At 38.3% G+C, this 13,844-nt stretch overlaps 1 long non-coding RNA gene across 1 annotated transcript; it reads left to right on the top strand.

Moving 5' to 3' along the window:
- Positions 1-1,355: 1,355 nt before the first annotated feature.
- LOC121233287 lies at positions 1,356-13,312 on the top strand. The gene is made up of 4 exons (XR_005932324.1): positions 1,356-1,503; positions 4,945-5,116; positions 5,978-6,081; positions 13,069-13,312. It is a non-coding gene; the product is annotated as an uncharacterized LOC121233287 (long non-coding RNA).
- The last annotated feature ends 532 nt before the right edge of the window (positions 13,313-13,844 follow it).

Consider the following 13,844-nt stretch of genomic DNA (forward strand, 5'->3'; position numbering starts at 1 on the left):
ATCAAAATGTGGTAAAAGTTGGAGCTTTTGTAAAATGAGTAATGAGCACGTTAAGGTAACAAAGGGAAGCTTTGTTAAACTGTTTCCTTTTTCTCTCAGAAAAAGTTTTCTAGAAATATTTTGGTAGGTATGTGTCAGTGCTGAAAATTCAACAAGAGGAAGTCTAAATTAATCACTTCGACTTTCTTACTTGATTTTTATTATCAGTTTTATTACACATTTTTTTCTATTCTCTTCACAGTACCTAATTGATACTGTAGGCTGCTGTTCTAGAGAAAATACCTATTAAAAGTAAAGGATTTGCATAAATCAAAGATGCTGTAGGTGTTATACACAAAATTGAAAATCAATTTAATTTGAAAAGCACTTCTTAAGTATACTATTGAGAGAAAAGGTTTGTACATTGTGCTGTAAACTGGGTTGTTGTGTTTGTCTGAGGTATTTTTTTCCCAGCTTCTATGCAGAATTAGGTAGGTATGTATGCACTTTGTACCTGAAATGCCACTGGTGCTATAGAAATAGAATAAAGCAGGTTTTCTAAAGGCTCCTTACAGTCACAACAATAAACACAGGCCTGCAAGTTCTGACCAAGACAGATTCATATAATAAATCCAAGCCAGCCTTATAATAAATCTGCAGGATTTTTTTTTCCCCCATCTGATACAAATAACCAGGAAGAACAAAAACAGATGATAAACACTATGTCCTTGGATACCTGTCTAAAGGAGCTACATGGCATTGCTGGAGAAATACACAGTTCAGCATGAATCTGAATTTGTTTGGATTTGTAAAAGAAAAAAAATTTGCATGTAGCTTTTTCAGAAGCAGCAAAGGGATCCCTTCATCTCTGAGGGAGAAGGATATTTATTTGTGCAGTCCTTTCTGGCATTTATGATACGTAACGCTCCTACAGCCTTCCATCCTAATTTATTTTCTGTCATACCAGTCCTAATATTGCTCTGCTCCCTGATGTCTCTTTTCCAAAATAAAATCTCCAACACTTCAGAAACTCATGCCCTGAGTATTGGAACTCATCAAATTTCCTAGCAGGACACTATTCCAGGGCAAAGTTTAAGTTTGAAAGTATCCAGAGAACATGTCAAGTTCCATAAAGCTGGTGTGTTTTCTGCCCCTCTTCTGTGTGTCTTTGTGATCCTCTCTTCTCCTGTGGGACAGGCTGACCCCACTGGATAGGAATAATGGAACTGAAGGCTTCCAGCCTCCCCCACACTGGCATAAGGGAAGTTTTCAGGGTCAAACTGAACTAGCATAATCTCCATTCCCCTCAGTACACAGAATGTTCTACTTTTTTTCTTTTTCAGAGTAGCCTCTCTTCTTATGAATAACAAGATTTGCAACCATGACTGAATGCAGCCATGGTGTAGATGGAGGACTGCCCAATAGCACAGCCATGCTTCCTTCCTGTGACACAGAGCACACGCTGAATAAAAGGACATCCAAGCCTATGTGTAAGGACACAGAGGCCAGAGGGGATGGGGAAAGGTATGACATAGATGGAGCTCAGCTTCAACACATGGGCTTTGTAGTTGACATGGGGTCTTATTTCTCTAGGATTAATCTCCCCTCCTGCACTATTGAGAGAACATACTTTTCAGAGTCTCTATGTGGTAATTTATTTTGAAGTACAGAGATGAAAAGTGCCATGAATTATCTCAGAACAATAATTCTGAGAACTGAAATAAGTAGTTGGTGGTGGTGTGATTCAGCATCACAAGTTTGCAATTTTTTTGTATGCTTTTTTGTTGATTACTTTAGTTAAAAGCTGACTGATGGTTATCCCTACTAATATGTAAAGACTTTCAAGGTTTGGAGATTTTCTTTGTTTGTTTCTTTTAAAAAAGACATGTTTTAGTGTTTTGGTAAGGCTAAAGCTTTAGTCTACCATAATATGTATGTACCTAATTGCAATTTTTGAGTTGGGAAATCCCTGTTAGCATCCCCAGTATATTAGGAAATTAATCTTGCAAAGCTTAATGTTGCTCTTCCGGTATGTCTGAAGGTAGGTAAAAATGAAATCTGGCCCATTAGACCAGAATGTGGAGTTCAAAAAGCAATAGGATGGCTAGGATGAGGGGAACTTCTGCAAGTACCTCCCCTCAGCACCTGGGTTCGAAGCAACAGAACTACTTGCTGAAGGTCTGTGGAATGCGCATCACTTGAAAGTCTGCAACAGGGATTGGTGCTCCTTCTGTGATTCTGGCAATTGTTATTAGACACTAGCAATAAGAATGTCAGAAATAAGCCTGAGTTGCATATTCAGAGCTAAACAATCATGCCTATGGGGGAAAATTAGAAGAAATAGCACTTTACATTCAAGGATTTCAGTGTTGTACAAACATTAACTGCACTCGTACTTCTCCAAAGTGAAAGAATTTTAAAAGAGCTGTTAAGCACATGGGTAAGCAGAGGACTCGATAGCTTAATGGTCAAAATACAGATCTCTGGGGACTGGCATGCTAGAATGAAGGATGGAGAGATGCAGGAGCCCTTTCTCACTCTGCCTGAAGCTGCTGAGCTTAAGAAGGGAGCACTGCCATCAGTACTAAATGCTCCAAGAGGTACCTCTCTGACAATGCTAAGCATCTGGGATGCAGGGAACACATAGAAGCACCTGTTGAAACAGTGAAGGAAACATTGCTCGAAGTGCATTCTGCCATCCCTCCCCCCTGCAATGCTCCTGAGGAATTTTACCTTATGCAGAGAGAACATCTCTTTTGCCCTGCTGCATTAGCTATTTCCTCCTCCCCCACTCCCATCAGAGCTCCATTGGCTCAGACCACGTTTAACCCTGAATGACTTACCTAATATCTCAAAGCAAGCCAGTGGCTGAGGTGAAAACAAACCCAGCAGACCTGAAGAGTTCCAGTTAAATACTTGCTCTTGCTCTAAGTATTAGATCACAGCCCAAGTCTTAACTAAGGCAACATCCTTTCCAGAGCTGCTGATTCAGGGCTGCATAAGTGACAGAAATATAGGAGGTACCAAAAACATAGTCTATAAGTTTTCCAATAAAAATATCCAGAAATGTTATTTTACACAGAAAACAATATCACAAGTGCCAGAGAAGCTTTATGATTCATTGCCATCTTCCACCAAATTTAATTCAAGGTATTGGTGGCATGGACAATTACTTCAAAGTCGATTCTCTAAACCATTCATCTTTTCCTCCAGTGCACTCACTGCTTGTCATTTTCTCTTGCCATTCTTATACCTCCAGCACGCCTGATGGAAGTTGTCTGTGGTTTGTAATGCAAACCAAATGTTCCTTCTCTGTTTCTTTTTTTTTCCCAAGCTTTATTTTTCCAGCTTTAAGTCTAAAAAGCCCTAACTCAGTCTGTTTTCTGCAAACAAAATACATGATTTGAGCTGTGCCCATTTGGTTCAAATTTTTGGTTGGATATTAAACCGAGCATTTACAAGACGCAAATAATTTGGTGTAGCTCCCAGATTGAATGCGAATGCTCTGCTGTTAACCAGACAGTAGGAAAGATAAAACTTTTCTTTACTAGCAAGGACAAGATGAATTTTACATTACCAAGTGCTAACAACATGATATCTTGCATCCCATTTTAATCTAGATCTTGTGATCTTTGTCAGATTCATTACTGAGCAGTACTATTAGCACTGAACTATTGCAGCTGTCTAGGATTTCCAGGCAGTAGGAAGAGCTAGAGATTTGGAAGTTTTCTAATAAAGATTAAGAAACTCTTGGAGAGTTGAATTTACTGTTAAAAATTAAAAAAAAAAATAAATACCTAATTGGAAAATAAAAATTCAAAAGGAGGAACTTACAACAGCGAGGCAGACAAACCTGACTCCTGCAGAAGGCTGGTCCTCTTCATAGGCCTGGCAAAAAAAGATAGAGTGAATAATTGAAAACACACTCTCATGGTGTCACGTGACTTGGTTTCAGTAATTCTGCTCAGTACATTGGAACGGAGCTATTGTTTCCTAATTGAAGAAAATGTCAGCAAGGATAGATAAACAAAAGCAATGGGATGCAGTATGGGGGAAACTGTTTCCAGCAGGCTCCCAGCTACCCGGAGAAGGCAAGACCATTTAAGGAGTTTGTGTCATTTGTTTTTACCCATCGCTCTCTGGTCCTAGGATTGATGGGGTTCAGGCATGTTAAACCTACTAGGGAGGAGGTGGGGGGGAGCAGCCAGAAACCGTGCTAATCAAGTGCAGGATTTCCTGCTGGAGGCTGAGATGGCAAGCATGTTTCTCATAATTTTTAGCAGATATTTTAAACATTAAGCTAGTAAGAATTTCATAGACCCCTTCTGCTCCAGGAGCAAAACATAATAGGAGCCACTTTTGAATGCCAAGCCTTTATATTGCTCACCATGAAGTGGCATGGTCCCTTTAACCTACCAATTCTTAAATACTCTCCCCTTTATGGGCTAGACTGGAACTTTGTGATCCAACCTGATCAAGGACTCAGAAAATTGTTGCTTTTCCTGTAGAGCATCTGGGACATGAGAACTATGCCACGGATTCCTAATTGCCTCAATTACACCTTTCATTTGCTGCAAAGTAAATGGTTCATGATCTATTCTACTATTGTGGCGACTCACCCCATGAAACACTGCTTGAGTTGTGTCCACCTTCAGTTGTGGGAGCAGGCAGCCACCTTTCTGCCACATCCCTAGGCACGCTTAGCTGTTTTTCACTGATCACGCAGATCAATCTGTCAGTCCCCGTCTGTCAATCCTCAGTTCTGCTCACACTGACAAATAACAATCTTGCTGCAGAAACCTTTCTTCAGTGAATTTGTGTGATAAGATAGGTAGGGAGTTTGTAAAATTAAAAAAAATGTTCCATAAAAGAAAGAATTGTCTCTGAAACAGTTAATGTTAGTTTGTTGAAATAGTGAGGCCTCTTTGGAATGTTCTCACAAACTATAAATCCTATACTTTTCAGGAAAATGTAAACAGAAACCTGAATTTTACACCTGGCCCTGTCTGGTCATGGAAATGGTCAACATGAGAGTGCTTAGACACCTGCTGCCCTCTGCATTCTGTGGCTTGAAGGTCCTGGTTTTATTGGTCTGTCACTAAATTTGCAAAAGAGAGAGAAATTATAAACTGTGAAGGTATTATCTGCCCCATGAGAATGATGTACTTACTGGGAGAAAAAGTGAAGATGAAATCTCTGCTCTATATAGTGTCTACAGGAGCCCTGAAAATTTCTGTCCCTGAAAATACAGTTGTGGCTCGTTTATATTTTAAATGTTTACAAAAAGAAGAGAATTTGACATCATTTTCCCAAAAATTAAGTTTTCAGGATGTTAGTTCCCCAAAGGAAATCTGTTGTAAAGGACACAGTTTTAACCTGAATCACTGGATGCCAATAAACATGGAACATTACCCAACTCTTTTAAATTCTAACCTTGTAGAAGAACTGAGATTTGACACTGAGTAGTGAACAACAGTTATCAAGTAGCTTTTCTGGAAAGGAGGAGAAATAGGAAGCTGACTTTGTGTTTTGGGAAAGAGTTCCTCACTGTATTTGAATAAAGAGGACAGTGGCCTTGTACATAAAATGGGGTTTTACAGTGCTAGAACTGTAAAAATGAAATATTAATGAGAAAGCAAAGCCACATACTGTTTACCACTTAACTGTCTTACACTGTAACACACACAGTTTTTTGTTTAGCAATAGAGAACTCATTCACACAAATCTCAACAGCCCCTGAGTTTTGATCCAAACTGATTGAGCTGGAAGCTCAAAAGCATTGGAAAGTTTTTTTTATTTCTTCCCATTGTCACATGCTATTGCATTTCCTGACTATGGGCTGAATACTGTAGTCCCTAAGCCACTGGGAGTTTTGTTCATTCAGAATCTGGACTTCTGCCAGGGCCAGCAGCAGAAACATAAATATCACAAGGAGGGGCTGTTTTTTCATGTTGTTTCACTCTAACCTTTTGCAGTTTTTTCCATCTTCTCTGTACAGTAATTGTTCAGTGCCCAGTGGTGCACAGAAAAGCAGTTTTTCAGAAGCCATAAGAAAAAGGAGAGAGAGAGAACCTCTGCTGCGCCTGCCATGTTGCACTAATGGTATGCTTTGATATTGAATACTGTGGTCAATCTTCATTACTTAGCTCAAAAGTATTGTACCAGGAAAAGGGCAATGAACACACTGATCAGAGGCTGGAATTTTGTATTAAAAGATTGAAATTATGTGGACTCTCCTTTGCAGAAAGGAGCTGCATTGATAAAGGTTTATGAAATAATAGGTATTATAAGGAAAATCAGCTGGGTTTCTTTACTGCCTTCTCATGCGAGGGACAGGAAAGAAGAATACAGTAAAATGAAGAGAGTTCAAACAAATAAAAGGAAATACTTGAAACCTAAAGCATAATTAATGTGTGGAACAAGAAGATAGCAGAAATTATGAGCACTTTGAAGTTAGCTGTTTTGCCTTTGATTTCAGTGGGACAGAGATTTCACCCCAAGAGGTGAGTTGATGACAATAATATCTGCAGTTAAAGGGAATAGCATGCAGAAGGGGCAGCAACTCTTGCTTCAGAATAAAAGTCAAATGGCACCATTCACAGGTAGAGTGATACTTCTGCCGAGGGATAGGGTCCTAGTTACCATAAAGTGGAGTAACTTTTCTGATGTCTGGAGTTAGTATCTATTGGAGGTGGGAAAAGGAAATAGAGGAGCCATTGAATTTATTTTTTATGACAGTTCTTCTCTTTTGCCTGACTAAAATCAGGATGTGTCTAGAACCACAGCAGATACAGGAGCTGATCCCTCTTTTCCCCAAATTATTTTCCATATCCAAAGGTTTGGATCAAGAGGACAAGTATGCAGACTATTCAGTAGTAAATATTTTGCCCGTTGCTACTGGTGACAACCTTTTCCAAAAAGGAGCATATAAATTTAAACAGAACATTAGTGCTGGGCAAAGCAAATCTAAGTAGTGATGGAACTTATTCTCAGTCCTGATCTCCACCCAACTTCAAATACTGCTTGTGTCAATAGGAAAGAAAGCCAATAGTTTGGAGTGTTCTAGTTTTTGTCCTGTCATTACATTGCTCAGCAAACTGATGAATTACTTTTGCCTTAAACACAGTCACAATTTTCATATTTTGCCATACTCCAGACAACAGTTATGTTGCACAGGACAATCCCTCCCCTCGTTGCTGCTAAGCCAGGACTGGATTAGTCATCTCTGTCTTGGGTTTCGCAACTTTCACTCTGCCCTTCCATCCGTCAAAACATAGCAACATGGCACATTGAGTCACCCTATAAACACAGTTAATCCAGTATGCCTCTCCATCAATGGCTAATAGCAATTGCTTCAAAGGAATTGCCTTGTAAAAAAAAAAAAAAAAAAAAGAATCAAGAGCTTGCTTTCAGGAAGAGTTTCTTCTGAGTACCTTATTGGTAAGAGTAAGCTGGCACTCTGAGGTTTTGTATGTATTCCAAAATTGTTGGAGCTTTTTACATTACAGTTGGATAGTCTTGTTTTAGCAGAAGCTACAGCTGCCCCATAATGGATAAGTATTTCATTATGTCAGATTACGTAAATCTCTCTCTAATTCCTTTCATCACTTAGTACCTAACTTTTGCTAGGAAGCACAAAAAATTTTTGTTTCCTTCTACAGATGAAATGAATCCTGTGTAATGCAACTGTAATTTATCCATTTCTGGTTCCCATTAAGCTTTTGATTTCAAGAGTATCCAGAGGCAACGAGTTTCATGTATTACATAAAAATGTACTTCCTTGCAATTGTTTTAAATCCGTTGCCTCTAAGATTTGTTCAGTTCTTGTACTAGGAAAAATATCCTGATCTTCAAGTCTCTGTAGAATCCTTTTCTCTTTGATCTCTGTACTGATGTCATCCTCTATCTTCTACATAGTTTTATCTTTTATTCTTCTGCCCCTCCTTCTGTCAGCTTCATGCTGCTTTCATATGTTTGGATCTCCTCCTTTTTCTTCAGATCCTTTTTTAAAATTCCGCTTCCTTTTGTGAACTTTATTACCTGACTCTTTCATAATGGTATCCAGCTCTGCAGCCTTCTAGACTGTTTTCCAGTGAATTGCCTTCCTGTGAGTTAATAAAATTTCCTAGACTTGTCTTCCCAAATATGTTTGTGTCGCATGACATGCGCTCACACTCTGCGTGATTACTAACCTTTTTCTGGTGTCCTTACTTGTTGCAGTGACTTAAAGATAAACTGTAAAATATTGCTATCTACTTCCATGGAAGAGGGTCTAATACTAAGTGTACACTCATCAAAAAGTATTTTTACGTCATCTTGAGAACATATCCTGGAACTCTATGAAGAGTATATTACTGTATACGTACAATGCTTACAGAAAAAGTAGCCCATGTGATCTACTAAGTATTGCGGTAAGAGTGTGTGATTGCAAAATTACAGCACTGTCAGTATAAAAGGCATTGTCTGTAGCCAAGGAGTGGTGTATGAGGCATAGCAAGAAAGGTACCCTTTTAACAAAGAGTTGTGGGTTGTGTTTGTTATTTTAATATTTTTGTACTGGGTATATAGACTATGTGTAAGAGATTATGTTGGGCTTAGTGAAACACTGCAGAATATTTTTGTCAGCTATGAAGTTGCTAAATACCTGGTACTGACGAAAAGGTCCATCAATTTTTTTAAAGCCATTGACCAATACACAGTTTATAACTTACTGCAGCACCAGAGTAGTAAAACATTATGTGAGCTCCCCTGTATGGTGTCATTCTAATTTAAAACAAATATTTTAAAAAGTTATGACTTTACCTCTTCTTTCCACATTTCCAATCACATAATGTTCCTTTTTCATCTGACTTTGCATTCCTTTTGATTTATATTCCCCTGAACTGTAGGCTGACACAAGGGGCCCTTTAGGTTGAATGAAAGGAGAATTATCAATTGCCAAAACTATGATTTATCAGGAAAAAAAGTAAAGGGCAAAAGAAAAATGAACTTACTCTACATACAAAAATCATATGAAAATTTTCTCTGTATTTTTCATGAGTTCAGTATAAAAGGTATATTTAGGCCTGTCTGGTTTTACATTTTATTGCGAGTCCATGTTGTATTCTGTTATATTCATTGCTACTGCCTTCTCCTTTACTCCTTGAACAGCCAGATATAAATGAATGGAAGTACTGAAAAGGTGAATACATTTGGTCCATCTGAGTACCATGGCAGAATTTGCTCCATATTTTACGCTCTGGTACAGACACTACTTTCTACAGCAGCCTGATCTCAGTCTCACCAAAGTCAGGGGCTTGTTATCCTTTAGCATTTCACAGATAGCATGCATGGTCCTGTCTTGGTTGTTGGGTTTGTTAGTTTGTTTGGGTTTGGGGTGGTTTTTTTTTAAGGGGGGATGTTGTGGAGTTTTTTGGTTTGGTGTTTTGTTTTTTTTTTTAATTAGTATTGTCAGTGATTGATGAGGAATTATGCAATCTCTTCTCTTGGATATCTATGCCTGAATAAGATGACTTTACCACATTTATAAGTACAGTCATCATTTCAACTGCAAGGCTTTAGCAGTTGCTGCTTCTGAGTAATTGCCATTCCTGGTGCCTGGCAGAGGCAAAGCTACTTAATACACGCTGCTGCTTAACTCTGCACTAAACAGGTCTTGAGGACCCTTCACATTTCTGCTGCTTCACTTTCTCTCTAAGGCTGTGACAATCAGAATGAAGCTGAATAGATAGTTTTTATTTGTGGTGTTGAAGATAACAGTATAAAGCCACAATGGCAGCTCTCTTGCTCTTATCTTCTGCAATACTGTAGCATTTAACACTAACTTTAGTTGTAATAATGCACACCACGAATGTTACTCACTAGCATTATTGATGACAGCAAAATGAGACTAGATTATTTTACAGCTTTCTCATGAGTGAAACAGTATAATCTGTCATATAAATAGCTTCCTGTTAAGACACAAAACACAATGCTTCTGGTGCTTCATGAGATCTGATGACACCCTGCTCATAGGTATGATAGATGGTGCTGGAGTCAGCTGTAGCATCCTAAACAGTCTAGGATCTAGTGTCTTTGGGAGATGACTTTTTTTTCATGTTTTGAAATCAGCCTACACCTTCAGAGCAGTGTCTAATGTTAAATAACTTGGAGCTAGTGACTGAGATATCTCAGCTGAGGATTCCTGATCTTGGGTTTTGTTTTTCCTACAGAACACAGGTTTCAAGCCCAGAAGAAGTTGTTCTAATTAGCTAGTCTAATCAACCTGTCAAAGAGAAAAATTTAACCTGTAATTCCTGTACTGATGGCAATAATTTCTGCTCCAGCTAAAGCATATCTTTGAAAATAAGCAACAAATCTGAACGTACAGATATTATTCTACTAATCTTGAAAATTTACTATACTTTCAGGTAGATTGTTACACTGTTTAGTTACCATTTCTTTTAAACATTGCTGTGTCCTGATACTCATTTGCTTTTATTTCTGTATTTGTCTAAAAGAGCTTGACTATTACTGTTATGGCCCATGATCACTTCCCCAGCATTTTTTGTGAAGGTCAGTAAGGGGGACCATGGGGTGGAAGGTATCACGGAACTTTATTGCATGATCTAATATTTGATTGCTTTGGGGGTTTTGTGATGATGTCAGTTTAAACACTGGAAAGATAACTGTTAGGTCCACAGTGTCTGTAGTCCAGGGCTACCAGATAGTAACTAATTAAGCTCCATAGCATTAGGGAGTGGAAAGGATACCTTAATCCGTAAGAAATCGGTATAACTCAGATCACAGGTACTATATTTATTTTGCAGCTGATGGAGGGGACAAGAGCAGATATATGATTGGATTGTGTGACAGATTGTCTGCCTCCAGATACATGGCTGTCTTGTGAATAGACTATCTGGAAAGGCTGTCTGGATATGCACAACAAGCTGGTATGCCTGTGAGTGTGTAAAACACCATGTTGAGGTTCACACAATGCAATGTACTACAGTAGGCTTACTCCTGAGGGCAGCCACTGAATGACCCTGACACTAGAGCAGAGATGTGCTTAGGGAGGTCAAATTTTCAAGTGACCTTTCCTTATGTATGCTCATTTTTGATCTAGAGAATATCTAATCATCTCTCCAGAGGAATTAATACTATATCCTTTGTCTCAGTTTGGATTTCCCAAATGAAACATCCTCTTCTGGAATTTAAGTCCCAAGTAATTGTCCAAAATCATGTTCCAAGACAACCATACAACCACCAACATAACCCAGGATTTCCATTCTGGTTCTTCCCTTTTCCTTCAACATCTTTTAAACTGATTATAAATTTTGTCTTCTAATTCGTGGAGTGAATCCTAAAAGACTTGAATCAAACATTCAAGAGGTAAGAATACGCAGACCTTTGGGGGTTGCATGCAAGAACAGGAGTGGACCCTAAATGCATAAAATGAGTAGAGGAAAACTGTTAAGATTTTGACAATATCAGTTTGGGCTCAGCATTAATCTTGGGCAAAGGGATAAATGACCTATAACTGAACCTTACCAACCACATCTAATACACACCATTCACTATAAAGCAGTAACAATCTGCCCCAGCTCATTTTTTGACAGAACACTATATTGAGTCTGGAGACCTCGTTCCAGCTCTGATAGTGACCTGTGGTTTTGACCCTAGATACTTTTACTTTCCATCACTTCTGAATCCTTGTCCTCATCAATGAAAATGGGTTGTGGATGTCACCTTCTTTCTTGGATGTGTGGGGTGGGGATTTCTCTGATGAAAAGCACTAAAATAATTAAATGTTGGGGTTTTTTTACTGGGACAATGAACAAAACAATTAACAACTACTCTTAGAAAACAATAAGAATTTGCTGGTGTCAAATAATGATATCCTACACCAACCCATCTCTTGTTATGCAGAATCGATCGCATACAAATTTTATTCCATATGATAAAGCATGCAAGTTATTTTACAGTGTACACTATGTGTCATACTGTAATATAGACAGCATAAATATTCTGTTATAGCAGCCCTAGGCAAATAAAAGCAGCAGATCACATCACTGGTGCTCTCTAATAGCAAAGAGCTGTAAAAGTGATGATGAGGCCATCGTCTGTTAGGTCAGTCCTTCAGCATAAATTGAAGCAATTTGACAGCCCCATAGCTTTATGCCACCCATTCACAGCCACAGGCTGGTACAGTGGGGAAAGAGGGGAGTGGTTTGGCCCCACCTGCACCCTGACAGCAATCCCCCTGCAGAGGAGCAGCAAGGGATGCTCCAGAAGTCTCTGCCCTGGCTGCATCTCCCAAGGGGCTGCTTGCCAGGAGGTGTGCGCTCAGCTCAGAGCATACCAGCTCCACAACAAATGAGGTTACACTGGCAGGGTGGATAATATATCATCAATATGTGTGTGCTATACTTGCCTGCATGTTTTTTCTGTAGGCTTATACTGTATGAATGAGTTACTAATGAGGCTCATAATAAAGGATGCTATGAAGTGAACACTGCATTAATAATGCTGGCAAGGTTTCAAGTCTACAGATGTTATTTATAGTATATGACTAAACAAATACGTATCCCCTTTGAGGCTGAGACTCTGGAGCAATTTACTGACTTCCTGTATAGGCTAGTTCATACAGAGATTCAAGTAAATAGTGCATTTGGATGTCTTGCTTGGAACTATACTCTGAAACTGTAGTAGATAATCATATTAATGTTTAATTTTAAAGTGGTTTGGAAACGTGTATGTTTTTTCAGAGGATTAGATACTACCCCTATCCAGTTCTCATGAAGAAATGCATTTTTCTGCATTGCCTCTTTAAAGAAAAAATATTTAAAGAATATATCCTGCAGTTATGCAGCAGAGTTGAAATGACTAGAAAGGTTAGAAACAATTCAGGGAAAAAAAAGATTTAGCAAAAGCTAAAAAAGAAAAAAATTCCTATAGCCTCTCCTTTTCATCTGTTTTTTAAATTAATTCATTCCTCTTATTTATGAAGTTTAATTGCTAGTGAGAGAGATTTTGTAGATTTAAAATGGTTTTGAGTAATGAACCATTTGATTTGTGATTTTGTTTCTTTTCTGCCTCATAACTTTGCAGGTTTAGAGAGGCCTTCAAAACTGAAGAAAGCTACAAACTCACAAAAGTCTCTGGTCCACTCTGCTGGCTTTTATATGTGTCAGAAGAAATAGGGGAAATATTATACAACAAACTAAAGGTGTCCTAAATTAAGGTACTTCCATGTAGAGCATCTCTGCTTTAAGTCATAATGCTGATTATTGAACAACAATAATTTACTTCAAATTTGTCAAATAATTTAAAAGCAAAAGTGATCACAGTGAATAGGCAGACAAAAACATAGTTTGTGAAACACCTCTAGTTTTACCTCTTACATGTTTACTCTTTTAAATTCTCAAATTAAAACAGTTCAAAATGATACATACTGACATGTAAAAAGTGCCGACTGTATGATGCTTAAATAATTTGCTATAAAAATATTACTTACCATTGCCAAGTATCTTCTTATTTAAGTCCACTGTTATCATGCCTTCTTGGATATGAAATATGCAGCAGAGTCAATTCCCAGTGTGTTAAATACTTAACAAAATAATAAATGCAGTGTAACTCCACAGTGTTTGGGTATTTGACTGTAACTCCTAAGCATTCAAAGTGACTACTCAATATAACAACTTTTCCTCTGCAGAAAATGCCTTGCTATTTGCCAGCAAATCTTTAATGCTTTAGATTGGGTATTTCCAACTACCGCCCTACTTGCTAGGCAGATGTGTATAAAAGAGATGTTATTTCACTGAATCAACCACTGAGATCGTAACCCTTTTCCTGTACCACAAACAGAAATGTAAAACCTCAGACTT

This window comes from Aquila chrysaetos, chromosome 5, assembly GCF_900496995.4.
Source record: "Aquila chrysaetos chrysaetos chromosome 5, bAquChr1.4, whole genome shotgun sequence".
NCBI lineage: Eukaryota > Metazoa > Chordata > Aves > Accipitriformes > Accipitridae > Aquila > Aquila chrysaetos.